General features: G+C 40.7%; 1 long non-coding RNA gene across 1 annotated transcript in view; it reads right to left on the reverse strand.

The window, feature by feature from the left end:
- LOC136792629 (uncharacterized) overlaps nt 1-15,679 on the reverse strand; it is a 45,943-nt gene that overhangs the window by 22,791 nt on the left and 7,473 nt on the right. The window contains exon 2 of the long non-coding RNA XR_010836690.1: nt 1,683-1,929. This is a non-coding gene — a long non-coding RNA (uncharacterized lncRNA). The remainder of the gene's footprint in view (nt 1-1,682; nt 1,930-15,679) is intronic.

Genomic DNA, 15,679 nt, shown 5'->3' on the forward strand with positions numbered 1-15,679 from the left:
GTGGTGTGTTTTGGGGTGTCTGTGGCCTTATTATGATTTTAGGCAGCCTCTCTGCTTAATGGGTGAGGTTGTGCTCTTGTCTTGCTAGTTGTTTGGCATAAGGTGTCCAGCACTGTAGCTTGCTGGTCGTTGAGTGGAGTTGTGTCCTGGTGTTGAGATGGAGATCTCTGGGAGATTTTCGCTGTTTGATATGACGTGGAGCTGGGAGGTCTCTTGTGGACCAGTGTCCTGAACTTGGCTCTCCCACCTCAGAGGCACAGCCCTGACACCTGGCTGGAGCACCAACAGCTTGTCATCCACATGGCTCAGAATAAAAGGGAGAAAAAAAAAAGAAGGAAAGAAAGAAGATAAAACAAAATAAAGTAAAATAAAATAAAGTTATTAAAATAAAAAATAATTATTAAGAAAAAAAATTTTTTGTAGAAAAAAAATTTTTAAGTAAAAAAATAAGAAAAAAGGACAGGCAGAACCCTAGGATAAATGGTAAAAGCAAACCTATACAGACGAAATCACACACAGAAGCACACACATACACACTCACAAAAACAGAAAAAGGGAAAAAAACTATATATATCGTTGCTCCCAAAGTCCACCTCCTCAGTTTGGGATGATTTGTTGTCTATTGAGGTATTCCACAGATGCAGGTACATCAAGTTGACTGTGGAGATTTAATCCGTTGCTTCTGAGGCTGCTGGGAGAAATCTCCCTTTCTCTTCTTTGTTCGCACAGCTCCCGGGGCTCAGCTTTGGAAGTGGACCTGCCTCTGTGTGTAGGTCGCCTGAGGGCGTCTGTTCTTCACTCAGACAGGACGGGGTTAAAGGAGCCGCTGATTCGGGGGCTCTGGCTCACTCAGGCTTGGGGGGAGGGAGGGGTACGGATGCGGGGCGAGCCTGCGGTGGCGGCGGCAGAGGCCGGCATGACGTTGCACCAGCCTCAGGCGCGCCGCGCGTTCTCCCGGGGAGGTTGTCCCTGGATCCCGGGACCTCGGCAGTGGCGGGCTGCACAGGCTCCCGGGAGGGGCGGTGTGAGTGACCTGCGCTCGCACACAGGCTTCTTGGTGGCGGCAGCAGCGGCCTTAGCGTCTCATGCCCGCCTCTGGGGTCCGCCCTGATAGCCGCGGCTCGCGCCCGTTTCTGGAGCTCCTTTAAGCGGCGGCCTTAATCCCCTCTCCTCGCGCCCCAGGAAACAAAGAGGCAGGAAAAAGTCTCTTGCCTCTTCGGCAGCTCCAGACTTCTCCCGGACTCCCTCCCGGCCAGCCGTGGCGCACTAACCCCTTCAGGCTGTGTTCACGCCGCCAACCCCAGTCCTCTCGCGGCTTCCAACAACCGAAGCCCGAGCCTCAGCTCCCAGCCCCGCCCGCCCCGGCGGCTGAGCAGACGAGTCTCTCGGGCTGGTGAGTGCCGGTCGGCACCAATCCTCCGTGCGGGAATCTCTCCGCTTTGCCCTCCGCACCCTGTTACTGCGCTCTCGTCGGCGGCTCCGAAGCTTCCCCCCTCGGCGGCTCCGAAGCTTCCCCCCTCCGCCACCCGCAGTCTCCGTCCGCGAAGGGGCTTCTAGTGTGTGGAAACCTTTCCTCCTTCATTCACAGCTCCCTTCCCCTGGTGCAGGTCCCGTCCCTATTCTTTTGTCTCTGTTTATTCTTTTTTCTTTTGCCCTACACAGGTACACGGGGAGTTTCTTACCTTTTGGGAGGTCTGAGGTCCTCTGGCAGCATTCAGTAGGTGTTCTGTAGGATTTGTTCCACATGCAGATGTATTTCTGATGTATTTGTGGGGAGGAAGGTAATCTCCGCGTCTTCCTCCTCCGCCATCTTGAAGCTCCTCTGTGGGTCATTTTATACTTTAGTCCGACACTCAGCACTCCTGGTATGTGTTTAATAGATATTGTTCAAAATGATGACTAGCACACTTGATCTCTTAATTTGATATTCTATAGAGAAAAAAAAAATCCATAGGGTATCCAATATTATTTGGCTATTTTTTATACGTATGAAAAGTAATTATTTTGTAAAACAGGTATACAACTTTTAAACATATATAGGAATGATTCTTTAGGAAAATATATGCTTCTTTAATATATGCATTATCATTTCGTCTTAGATGTCATTAATTACAATGAATCTCAAAAATCCGTGTGCAAACAAAAACAAGACTTATTTTGAAGATATAACTTAAGAATACATATTCAATTTTTTATACTTCTTTTCTATTTTAAATTTCTGTGAAAGTTACATGTAGAAAACTACTCTGCCAGGAAAATTAAAATTGTAAACTGTTATAATTAAAAAGAGACAAGGCAGAAATTTTCTCTAGGGAGAGCAGCTGGCAGCGCCATGGTCCAGGGTCTTGTTCTCAGGTTTGCAGATCCAAGGAAGCAATGTTCCAGAAGACAGAAAGAATTCAGGAAAATTTAATCAAAAGGCATCTTTCTGGTAAGACAGATAGACACACACGTGCCCACGCGCGCACACACACACACTCTCTTTTGGAATATACCCCACCCCAACAATTTATTCAGCAGTAAGTATGCAAATTTAATTTTTAAAGGCAAGATGTTTAAGTTATTTTAAAATACAACTAATTTATTAGTAGTTTGGTAAGCAATAACATTAAGTATCTATTTTAAATGCTCCAGAATCTATAATTTATTAGCTTTCTTCAGTACAGTGTAGGGGAGACGGAGGTAGAAGGGAGAGAGGAAGAGAGCTGAGATTGTAGAAAAAGAGACAGAGACAGACAGAGAGGGAAGGAAATTCTTGAATGAGAATCTGTCTTTCTGCCATTGTCAACAGAGACTGAAGCCTCTAATATTTCCACTGCTTGATGCATTCTGTAGGGAACAAGTTAACAGAGCAGCTGCCCAATAACTGAGTAAAAAAAGGACCAAAGCAGATTTTGCCAACATTTATCTCCCCCCTTTACCTTACCCCACCCCAGACCCGTCAGGAGATTACCATTCATGTATAAAATCACACACCAATGGTACTGAATCAGCCTCTCACCATTATCATACACTTTTTCTTTCCCAGACTTCCACATTAGGGTCCCAAAGAATTCCTGGCTTTAATAAAGTACCTTTTTCCTCAAGAACCCATTTTATCTGATTTAAGTATCTTACAAGCAAACATACAAATGCTGACTTTTTTTAAAGTAAAAAAACCCCCAAAACTAAGAGTTTAGATGATTTCGACATTAAATATTTTATAACATTTTTGAGATTACAAAAATATTTAGAATGAATAGGTTATTTTTTTATGTATATATACTGATCTTTTCATATATATCACCAAACTGAACTTTTATTTTTTCCCAGAAACCAATTCTTCCTCTAAAATTACTTTCTTCACTTAGTATGCATGACTTTTTACTTTTGTCAGAATCCTAGGATTTTGATTTGTATTATCCCTCGCCCTGAGGAAGAATCCCACATCTTAATATTTTATTAAATATATGCTGTCCCTTCACCACTAATGACAGGACATTAGTTCCCCACATGTGTCTTGGGCTTCCTAAAATTCACTATTCAGTACATTCTTTTTCTCCTCCACACTGACCACCTGAAGCCAGAGGGAAATATCTAAAATACGAATCAGCTTAAAATCGTGCATTCCTGTCTAGAGCAGTAGTTCTGGAAGGGTGTTTCTGAGATTAGCATCATCAGCATCACCTGGGAACCAGCTGGAAATGCAATTTACCAGGCCCCACCCAGATCTCCTGAAGCAGAAACCCCGGGACCCAGCAGTGTGTGTTTTAAAAAGTCCACCGGCCATTCTGACGTGTGTAAAGTTTGAGAACCACTGAACTACGGGATCTGTTTCACAGCATATAGGGTAGTGTTTGTTGTCCACTGAAAGGCAGCATCTATGTCAATGGAGACTTGTTAGAAATGCCACTTCTTGATCCATCCTGGGACAACTTGGAAACAGCTAATACAATATGCTTACATGGAATTACATGTGATCTCAGGAACGGAAGTGGGGCCTGAGTTCTAGCAAGCTCTTCAGGTGATGCATACTTCAGTTTGAGAAGCACTGGTGAGAGACTCTCCAGGGCTTGACCTATTTCTTCCTTTCCAGCCTCCTGACTTGCTGTTCTTCTCACTGTTGGAAATCCAGCAATGGGCCTGTGTCTCCTCAAAACTTCCGGCTGGAAGTTTCCGGCTGACTTCCCGGCTCAGTAACACTGCACATACTTGCCCCTCTGTCTGCGTCGCCCTCACCATGTTGCATTTGGCTGATTCCCATACATGCCTCCAGGCTCAGGACTCAGCTCACTTCCTCCAGGAAGCTATCTCTGACTGCCCCACACTAAGGTGTTTCTCAGCCCCTGGGGTTTCACTGCAATTGTTATGTTGAATGTGTGTCTCCTGACCTAAATCTAAGCACGAAGAGCAAATTTGAAACATTTCTGGAAAGATAGTATGCTTTCTGCAGGTAGAGAGAATAGATGACATTCAGTGTTTGAGAGAACAGCATGCCCTTAGATAGAAAGGTAGTGTGAAGTAGCGTAAAGATTGCTGCACTAGACTCAAGACCCGGGCCATGTTCTGACGCTGGTATGTCCTATGGGTGTGGCTTTGGGCAGTCACTCAGTTCCCAAGCCTCAAGCTCTTCACCTGTGAAATGGGAAGAAAAAGTCCTGCTCTTTTTACCTATGACACTGTTGTGTGAATCAAATGACATACTTGATGTCAAGTGCTTAATAGAAACTAAATTGTACATAAATATAGAGAAGACATTTCCACAAAGTTAATGTTTGGACTAAACAAAAATAGCCTTTCTTTCTATCTTGAAATATCAAGTTTCAGGTAAACCATGTATCAATTGGTATTGGATAAAATATCAGAATCTTAGCATCTTTTTCCTCAAAAATTAAGACATATCCCACAAGCACACAGGAATAGCATGCAAACATAGGATACCTACTGAATACTGAAGCTGCATTTAAATTTCTCCTAAATTGCACGTTTTGTGATAAGGTATTTTCCTAGATATCTCCTCTCTATATAAACTACACAGACTATACCAACATGTTCTTCAGCTTTGTTTGGACTCCATATTGTGTTCAGAATACAAACTCCTGATCTGGGATTCAAAGACCTTCTCAATCTACTTGTGCAGAGCATTTCCCATCCACACCCACCCCAAACCCATGCTTCTAACTATATCCGTGATTTACCTGAATATTTACCTTTGTTCATCTTTATCCTATGCTTGGAGTGTGCATTTCCCTTCTTTCTCCATGTGATACAGCAGTTATTCTGCTATTAGACATAATCTCACAGAAATCTTAGACAAGGTTACTCTGAGACCATGATAAAAATGAGTGGAAAAATGGCCATTTCTTTTTTTTCTTCTTTTTGAATTTTATTTTATTTATCTTTTTTATACAGCAGGTCCTCATTAGTTACCTATTTTATACATATTAGTGTATATATGTCAGTCCCAATCTCCCAATTCATCCCACCACCATCCCCCCCACCCCGCCACTTTCCCCCCTTGGTGTCCATAAGTTTGTTCTCTACATCTGTGTCTCTGTTTCTGCCTTGAAAACCAGTTCACCTGTACCATTTTTCTAGGTTCCACATATATGCATTAATATACAATATTTGTTTTTCTCTTTCTGACTTACTTCACTCTGTATGACAGTCTCTAGATCCATCCATGTCTCTACAAATGACCCAATTTCGTTCCTTTTTATGGCTGAGTAATATTCCATTGTATATATGTACATCTTCTTTATCCATTCGTCTGTCGATGGGCATTTAGGTTACTTCCATGACCTGGCTATTGTAAATAGTGCTGCAATGAACATTCTGGTGCATGTATCTTTTTGAATTATGGTTTTCTCTGGGTATATGGCCAGTAGTGGAATTGCTAGGTCATATGGTAATTCTATTTTTAGTTTTTTAAGGAACCTCCATATTGTTCTCCATGGTGGCTGTATCAGTTTACATTCCCATCAACAGGGTTCCCTTTTCTCCACACACTCTCCAGCATTTGTTGTTTGTAGACTTTCTGATGAAGCCCACTCTAACTGTTGTGAGGTGATACCGCATTGTAGGTTTGGTTTGCATTTCTCTAATAATTAGTGATGTTGAGAAGCTTTTCATGTGCTTCTTGGCCATCGGTATGTCTTCTTTGGAGAAATGTCTATTTAGGTCTTCTGCCCATTTTTTGATAGGGTTGTTTGGTTTTTTGTTTGTTTGTTTTTTGCGGTACGTGGGCCTCCCACTGTTGTGGCCCCTCCCATTGCGGAGCACAGGCTCCGGACGCACAGGCCCAGTGGCCATGGCTCACAGGCCCAGCCGCTCCGCGGCACATGGGATCCTCCCGGACCGGGGCACGAACCCGTGTCCCCTGCATCGGCAGGCGGACTCCCAACCACTGCGCCACCAGGGAAGCCCCTAGGTTTATATTTTTATAACTTTTATATTATTTAACCTTTTGATTCTGTATCTGAGGATAAAAATTGTCAGCCCACTGATTAAATATTGCCTGTTCAGACTGGCCAGCAGAGAATTTGCAAAATAATATAATTTTATGGAGTATGTGTTCTTATCACTTAGAACATTTAATTATTTGACCCCTAAAAGTAAATGAAGTCTCTAAAGTATTTTGTCAATATTAAATAAGCAAAATATGAGTGAGTGAATGAATAAGTTATATATAAATGAAATATATGAATGAAATAATAAATAAATGAAATATGAGTGAATGAATGAATGTCATGCATAAATAAATGAAATATGAGTGAGTAAATAAAATATGAGTGAATGAATAAGTCATTCATATATAATTTCTTTCTGTCCCCAAATAATGATTTTTAATTATTTTTTCTTTTATTTATATATATTTTTGGCTGATCCATATTCTTTCCTTAAGAATGATTTTCAGTTTGGGGCTGGGTTTCCTAAATTTCTCTGGCAGGAATCATAGATTCTATCAATGAATTTATCATTTAGTAGACTATATTATCATGCTTATAAGTTCTGAAAAGCTACCGTTAATTTCAGTGTTTGAATTTACTATCTTTGCGTCCTTCTTGCCCACTTAAAATAACTATATTCAATCCCAAAACTCAGTGGTTAACTCAGCACTTTGAGTCTAGCTTGGTAACATAGCACTATTTCCACAAAAGTAATTATTTGCTTATATTTTTCTTCCTTGAATAAACAGTGACTTTTTCAAGGATGGTAACCATGACTTACTCATTTTAGGAATCTCTTCTCTAACTCTACTGATAACAAATATACTGCATTGTTTAGAACATCTTAGTCATGCAATAAATATTTGTTAAATCCACTCAGTCATGTGTCCTTTTGCCACCACGTTAGACATCTGCATGGACTATAGCTTTGTTTGAACTAATCTGACTGGAATAGATATTGTTATAGAGGTAGTTTCTCCAGAATACAAAAACATCTGGGGCTTCCCTGGTGGCGCAGTGGTTGAGAGTCTGCCTGCCGATGCGGGGGACACGGGTTCGTGCCCCGGTCCGGGAGGATCCCACATGCCGCGGAGCGGCTGGGCCCGTGAGCCGTGGCCGCTGGGCCTGCGCGTCCGGAGCCTGTGCTCCGCAGCGGGAGAGGCCACAGCAGTGAGAGGCCCGCATACCACCAAAAAAAAAAAAAAATCTGGTCAATTTGGTAGAGGAAAAAAAAAAACAAAACACAAGTTGACACTGTTCTTGCAAAACTGCCTATGTGTTCTTCACTTTTTTCTCTTTTCAAATGTTCTGGCATTATTAAAAAAAAAAAAGAAATACTGCTATGTAAATCAGATAGCAGTTTGTCTCCTCTCCCATTCCTTCTTTAATCTCACTCAGCAAATGAATTTGCCTTGCTTAGAAATGGCTCTACTATAAAAAATATTACCAACTTCACAATGATTCTAGAATACCATAAACCATAATAATTACCATGACCTCCCTTTGTAATTCAATTAGCTCCAAAGGAACGCTTTTCTATAACAGACTGACCTCTGTTATCCCTACAGTATTAACCAGGCAAGGCTGTAGATGGCATTTTGAGCGAGTCCAGTGCTTTGTCCAGAAGCACACTTGCCTTGAGCTGAATCCTAGAGTATCCAGGGGTCTGGGTCCTTCCTTCCTTTGCTGCTCTCCTTACCCCAAAGTCTAACTGTGGTGTGGTGTTTATATCATAGGTACTGATTCTCCTTAATTGCTAACAATTGCTTAGTTAAAAGTCTACTGTTGCTATTACTCCTGAAGTTCTCTATTTCTTATAATCCCTTTTCATTCTTTACACTGCAAAGGCAGCCTCTGAAATAATGATAGTTTAGAATTTCTGAATTCTGCAAAGATGGTAAGATCAGCAAGTGGAACTGTGATCATTTCCCCAGTACAAAAGAAGAGGTTAGCTTATATTACCACTAAAGTCCCTTCCTGTTCTAAAATTCTGGGGATCAAGAATGAGCAAAAGCACTAGGGCTACTCTATAACAGAGTATTGCAAGAAGCTTGCATATACAGACCCCTTTCAAGGGGTCCTCAAACAAGTCATCACCATTTTGACCACAGAACTCTGTCCACTCAGTCACAGCTAACTGGCCAGCATAGTTAAAATAGGACTTGGATTAGAGCACTGGCTATAGGGGTCCCCATACAGAATAATTCAGTGAAATACAGTGGTTGGGGAGTTCATTTAGTAGGAGCCAAATATAGGGGACTGAGTGAGCTGCTAATGTCAAGAGCCATAGAAACAGAATCATCGAAAAATAATGGCAGAAAGCCAGTAAATGGAGATCAGAATTGTCAATGTATCTAAATTCCAGATCTTCATGGGACCTTAAACAAAATTCTAGTTTCCTATAATGCTCACAAAATACTTTCTATACTTCTGTATTTTTATATATACCCTAAGGTCCTAGCATTTGAGGTAACTTGAATAAGCCAACTTTTTTTGTATAGTAAAAGATACTCAGTAATAGTGATATAAAACTATTTATTCTTAAAACATCCTCATATTATTTAACAATAGACTGAATACAAAATATTTATAGAAGTTTAATTTTATGTTTGATTAGGTAAAATATAACATTTGTATGATTCACTGTAAATTTAATTTTAAACTATTTTAATTTTAGACCATTAAGTTCATTATATGTGCAAGGTTTTGAAAGCAAGAGTCATATAATGCCAACCAAATAGCAGAATTATACAGAGGCACTTTAAAAAATTAAATCTATTTACACCAAGCTCTTTCCTTTTGCTTCCAAATAACCTGGATGGTTGTAGAATATGCTCATAGTCTTACAAGTAAAGAGTTTTGTTTAATATATATACGTGTGTGTGTGTGTGTGTGTGTGTGTGTGTGTGTGTGTAGTTTTCTTTAAGGTCTCTGATGAATTATTTGATTTGTTTCTAATTCACTTGACTTTTTTCAATCTATTTAATTCCACTATATCCAAAACTTAGATCCTCACAAGGGCAAGTGATGTAATTAATTTGACAATATAAAGATCATGTGATTCAGTTCGATTATAGATTAACAAGTCTTTTATATGAAAAAAGAAGAATATATGTGTAGAAAATGAGGAAATCATGGTTTTTTTTCCTTTGCTATGGTCATTTGATTATATAATTTAAAACGTTTTAAAAACTTAAACAGCAATTATAAAAAACTGAAATGAAATATTTGAAGCTATTGAACTACACTGGGTTTCATGCTTCAAAAAATAATATGTACTCGAGAAGCAAAAAATGAGTCCAAATTAAATGCACATTGAACAATATTATTCATAGCACAAGTATGAAATGCAAAGATAATGGCATATGGAAAGAATAATAGAAATTAAATTAACTAAATGAATGGGAAAAAAGTGATCATTTGGATCCATTTTTAAATACCCCTATACTTTCTTTTTAAATTATGTATATAAGAAGTTTTTAATTTCTGATTTTAAATTACTATGTAACACAGAAGAACAGTTCGAAGGCAGCAGGATAAGAATACACCTTCATCCTAAGAAGTGCATTGTTTTTCATGAGATGTTGGAAACTCTGTAACTAACAGCAAGTTCAAAAGAAAGAATCCCTTTTACAATCCCCTGTAAAGTTCTTGCTGTGATAACTGTTCTTTACTTTTTCAGAAAGAATGAGAGAATTTTTTCAAGTTGCCAAAAGGAGCACATAAACAAGAGATATGTGAAAAATAATTTCAAAATTTAGGATTCACGCAGGACCTTTTGTTCCACCCTGTTGACTTCAGCGTGGGGAGATTCTCATCAGTATGTGCTCTAAGGCAGGAGCCAGACTACCTCTCGTAGCTCCGGGTACCAGGTTCTGGCAAAGCCTCTAACGATAATTTACTGCAGGCCAAGGCGACATCCTTTCCACAGGGCAGAAAACTTTGGTGGTCTTCATATTTTCTGTCGAATTGTTATGCCTATCTCTTTGGACAGACTATTAATGAATGACAGAAGAGTAATATTAAATCTGTGCGTAATAGGGAAAAAAAATCTGTGCGCAAATAGTAAAAATGCTGACTTTAAATGACGTTAAGGATAGCATTAAAATTAATTTTAAGGGAAACAATAAAATGCTAATCTACATGAGATTGAACTTCATTTTTTAAAAGTAGCATGAATTACAAAACAAAAGCAGTTATTAAACCTAAATATTTATCTCTTTTTTAGAAAAAAGAGTTGAATTAATTTTTTGACTTTGAGTCTAAAATTTTTCTAATATTTGCAACATCTTTTATCAAAGATCCTTTTACATAAAGATTCTTTTCCCCCTTTTAAAGGAAAAGGAGAAACATAAAATCTAGTCTAACTTAAATGTACTATATGATTTAAAAATTTAGTAAATGTACTTGACAAAATAGTAACACAACTGGAATTACTTTTCACTTGTGCCTCAGCTCTAAGCATCTAACTAAATGGTCCTAACATCCTCTCTCTTCCTCTTTCTAGCAGGGAGGCATGTGTTCTAAAGAGGCAGACTTCATCACATTTCAACATTATTCATCATGTAAGTGTCTCCTCTTTTCTGTTTAGTTCTCAGATACTATTACTGAGATACACCTGATCTCCTGGTACAACTTCATGTAAGAGCTATAATTGGCTCTAGGATTTTCTAAAATCACGCTGTTCACCTCTATGACATTTCACCCCTCTGTATTGTCACTAAGAACATCACAGTGATTCCTCCTCATCTGTGGGATATTCTAGCCTGTTTCCTGCAAACATCCATATGATGAACCTTCCGTGGCCTCTCAGCTGTTCCAATAAACTAACCCTTTTATCTCCACCCATGGTCACATTCCAGACCTTCTCATCGTACTAAATTATGAATTTCTACCTCCTGCTATGGTTCTGCTGATGTCATTCTTATTCCACCAAAGCCGATTCTCCCAAGGGTTGTCAGAGAAACTCCTTTGAAACATTGTTCACATCCTTCCAGTCTCTTCTCAATACTCTCATGGCCTCCAATCACGCAGAGAACACAATCCACCAGGGGCCACAGACTGTGTCCGGTGCTTGGTTGTGTCTTCAAATGCCCATACCCCACATCCTGGCTATCCTCACTCTGCCTCAGCAACCTGTCCCCAGGCCTGTACACCAGCTGACCCATTGGTCTGTAATCCTCTATCCTTGTTCCGTCCCTTCTTCTGGTCTCTTCTCCAATATCACTCCTCAGAGAGGGGTGATAGCTCTGAATTAGCATTCCAGTGCTTCTGTTACCCCTCAAACTGCTTTATTTTCTTCTTAGCATTTATTACTATGTAACATTATATGTTTATTTGTTTAAGTGTTTATTGTGACCCTCCAAGGTACAATAAGCCTCCCTAGGGGCAGGGGTTTTACTTGTTTGATTCACTGGTGAGCCGTTAGCACTGAACCTAGCTAGAATGAATAAAAAATGTAAATGCAAACAAAAACAAAAAGCCCCCATAACAACCAAAAAAAAAAAAAAAAAAAAAAGAAGAAGAAAAGGAAAGACTCTTCCTTCCTGAAAACACCTCTTCCTCCAGCTCACTTGTACAGCTACTTCTCTAAAGGCCATCTGTCAGTCACATCTCAACTTCAGTATAGAAGCTTGCCACGTCCACCGTTCCTTCTGGATGCAGCTAGATTAATGACTCATGCATCGTCTCAGCAGCACTGCCATAAATATCAGTCTTCTTGTACTGTGTTCAAGGCAAAACCTAACCTTGAGTTGATTTTATAATCTGCTTTCTCTGTGAATGTACCCACGCAACTCACTGCTACTGTAGAAAATAAGAGAATAGAGAAACCATCATTATTTTAGGTATTCAGGGGATCAAACTGACATCACTTGGTAAAAGATAAATTAAGGGAGATGGAGGGGTAAACGATGACTGGTATCCTGACTTATGTGACTCTATGTACATGACACTCCTTAAAACACGAATGAGGAAGATGGTCAGGTTTAGCAGAGGAGCAAATCACAAATTTGAGCTTCGCTTTGTGAATCTTTGTTTCACTTGTAAGACCTTCAGTTGGTACTATTTGATCTCCTTGACCTGGATATATAGTTATGGGAAATTAACAATCTGTGAATAGCTATTAGAGATATGGATGTGTATAAGATTGTAGAGGTGGGGAGGACAGAGTAAGAAGATGGTCTAGGAGCCTTGAGGTCCTCCAACATGTAATGACTGCAAAGAGGTAGAGGAAAAAATTGGGAAAGTTGCCAGCGTAAGTGATGGTTTCAAGAAGAGACAACATCATCTGCTGCCCAGAGGACAAGTAAGATGAGACCTGGAAAAGATCTCCAGATGCCACTGCTGTCCTTAGAACACTTTCAGGGGACAGCAGGGGAAGGAAGCAGAAGAGAATGGATTACAAAAGTGAGCGAGAGGTGAGAAAACCGAGACATTGAGCGCTGTGCAGAGGAGAGAGGATAATTTCCAGGATCTAAATCAGAGGAGGCTTTATTGGCTTTCAGTACAAGGAGCGATACCGTCCGTGATGTAATCTGAGAAGAAGAGAGCTTTTGTGTGTCTGTAGGCAGATTTGCAGATCTTACAGCTGGACGATGAGAGAGATTCTGTTTATTGGTTTTAGTTTCCAATGAAAAGGGAACAATTTCTTTGGCCGAGAGTAAAGAGAAAGATGTTCGGAAGTGGTGGTGGAGTCCTAGCTTGTAAGAGAATTAAAAAGGCTCGTACTCAATGTCATGGAAAAAGAAAAAGTCAGTTGACCAGAGGTGTACAGAAGGACTGCGATGCAGAGAGATGGCCCATTTCTTGAATCAGGCCACTCCGTCCACCTTCACTGCTACCAATACAGTCTAAGCTGCCACGTCTTGCCAGAACTACAGCAGTAGATGGTCTCCCTGTACACTCTGCATTGCCAAGTCATTCTACTCACTATAGCCAGACAGATAACAGAAAAACACAAATCTGTTATTCCTTTTATTCTATGGTCAAAACCCTTAATGGCTTCCTATCATTATTAAGATAAAGACCAAAATCTTTAACTCAAATAGTGTGACCATAAAATACATCATCCAACCCCGGAGCCTCTCAAGATTGATGGGCCGTACTATTTACAATGATGGTGGGAGAGCTAATGTAAATAGGACTGCCTTGGGCAAAATGGGATTGAGTATTACCCTATATATTAGATCGTACTTGGCTTAGCTACTTCATACATTTCCTTCTTCTTTCACATCACATTACCCCGAGCTTTCTCCTTTCCAGGTAAACAATTCATTTTGTTTTCCTTACATGCCCACCCCACTCCCACTAGAGGTATTTGCACTTGCTGTTCCATGCACAAGAAATGTGACCCTCTCCCCAGTCATTGCTGTGGAAACACTCCATGGGTTCAGTGTTATTATTATTTTTAAAAATATTTATTTATTTATCTGGCTGCACTGGGTCATGGTTGCGGCACACGGGATCTTTTAGTTGAGGCATGCAGGATCTAGTTCCCTGACCAGGAAATGAACCTGGGCCACTGCGTTGGGAGGGCTGAGTCTTAACCACCGGACCACCAGTGAAGTCCCAGGTTCAGTGTTATGTAAAAAAGGATATTTCATGTACAATAGTTGCAGTGCAGGGAAGAGACAGGTGAGTGTTCGCAGTGGGGACCAGACCACCACACCTAAGCACACTAACCAAAGAAATGACAAGTTTCCATGAATATGTAAGTATAACTAAGATCCCCCAAATTTTCCTTGTGGCCATCAGGGAAGGATGCACCCCAGGACGCTCAGGAAGCAAGGTGAGAACTTCTGATAACGTATATTGAAAGAGGCCATGGTATTTGTCCAGTAAAATCTTTAGATTTATAAACAGGTTATGCATGGTACAGGAGGGTAAAATACTGAAGATCTTTAAAAGGGTCCTATCATTTGTCTGCGATAGTAAACCCTCAGGGTCTCTTTGTTCGTTGAGACTATTTAACTTATAGAATATATGCTATAGAGTTCAATCGATTTCCTCATCGCCTTCTCAGCTCATTGTTCAGACATCAGCTCAAGGATTAATGGCCACTTGCTCCAGGAAGCCTTCCCTAACTATCGTTCTGCATTCTTCATCCACTTTCATAGCATCATGTACATTTTTCACTGCAGTTCAGTTTTTAATTATACACACATTAGTCGGAATATTTCAGTAGAACTTTTCCTCCTGCACCAGAATAGAAACTCAGTGAAAACTGGAACCACAGATCTCTTTTTCCTGTTGTATAGCCAATGCTTACTCTAGAGCTGGGCACATAAGAGGCACTCTACTAATATTTGTTGAATAAATGAACGAATAAACATGATATATTCATGTTTTTCTTGCGCAAATCATTTTACATATTTTTTTTTTTGCCGTACGCGGGCCTCTCACTGTTGTGGCCTCTCCCGCTGCGGAGCACAGGCTCCGGACGCACAGGCTCAGTGGCCACGGCTCACGGGCCCAGCCGCTCGGCGGCATGTGGGATCCTCCCGGACCGGGGCACGAACCCGTGTCCCCTGCATCGGCAGGCGGACTCTCAACCACTGCGCCATCAGGGAAGCCCATATGGCTTTTTTTTTTTTTAAACTGCTGTTTTGATATGACAATCCATAATGTTATTTGAGAGTTTACCTTCTGATCACAAATGAAAATTATGGAAAGAAATGACCTTTGTTTTCGGCAACCCTGACTTTTTTATACCAAAATGTAATGGAATCATAATACTGACCGAAATACATACAAAATAAATTGAACATTTTTTCTTCCCCCAGTCAGCATTGCCTTAGAAATCTGAGAGAAAATGTTCTTGTCACTTTTTTTTGGAAAGAGTTCTGCCAATGGAGCTGTGCGGTTTAAAATGTATGAGCTGTACTAAAAGTCTTGTTTCTCTCAACAGGGTAAGGTGGAAATGGTGGGGCATGACTTCTGAGACTAGGTCATAAAAGGAGTGTACCTTTCTCCTCGCGCCTCTCATTCTGGACTCACCAAGCCTGGGGTACTTTGGCGGCCACGTTGTGAAGACAGTTGCACGACGTTTGGAGCCACCCATGTAATGGAACCGAGACCTCCTGGTATCCTCAGTGAGGAACTGAAGCTTCACGTCCACAGCCATGTGGGTGAACCTTTTTTTTTTTTTTTTACGGTACGCAGGCCTCTCCCATTGCGGAGCACAGGCTCCGGACGCGCAGGCTCAGCGGCCACGGCTCAGGGGCCCAGCCGCTCCGCGGCACGTGGGATCC

The sequence above is a fragment of the Kogia breviceps genome, chromosome 15, assembly GCF_026419965.1.
Source record: "Kogia breviceps isolate mKogBre1 chromosome 15, mKogBre1 haplotype 1, whole genome shotgun sequence".
NCBI lineage: Eukaryota > Metazoa > Chordata > Mammalia > Artiodactyla > Physeteridae > Kogia > Kogia breviceps.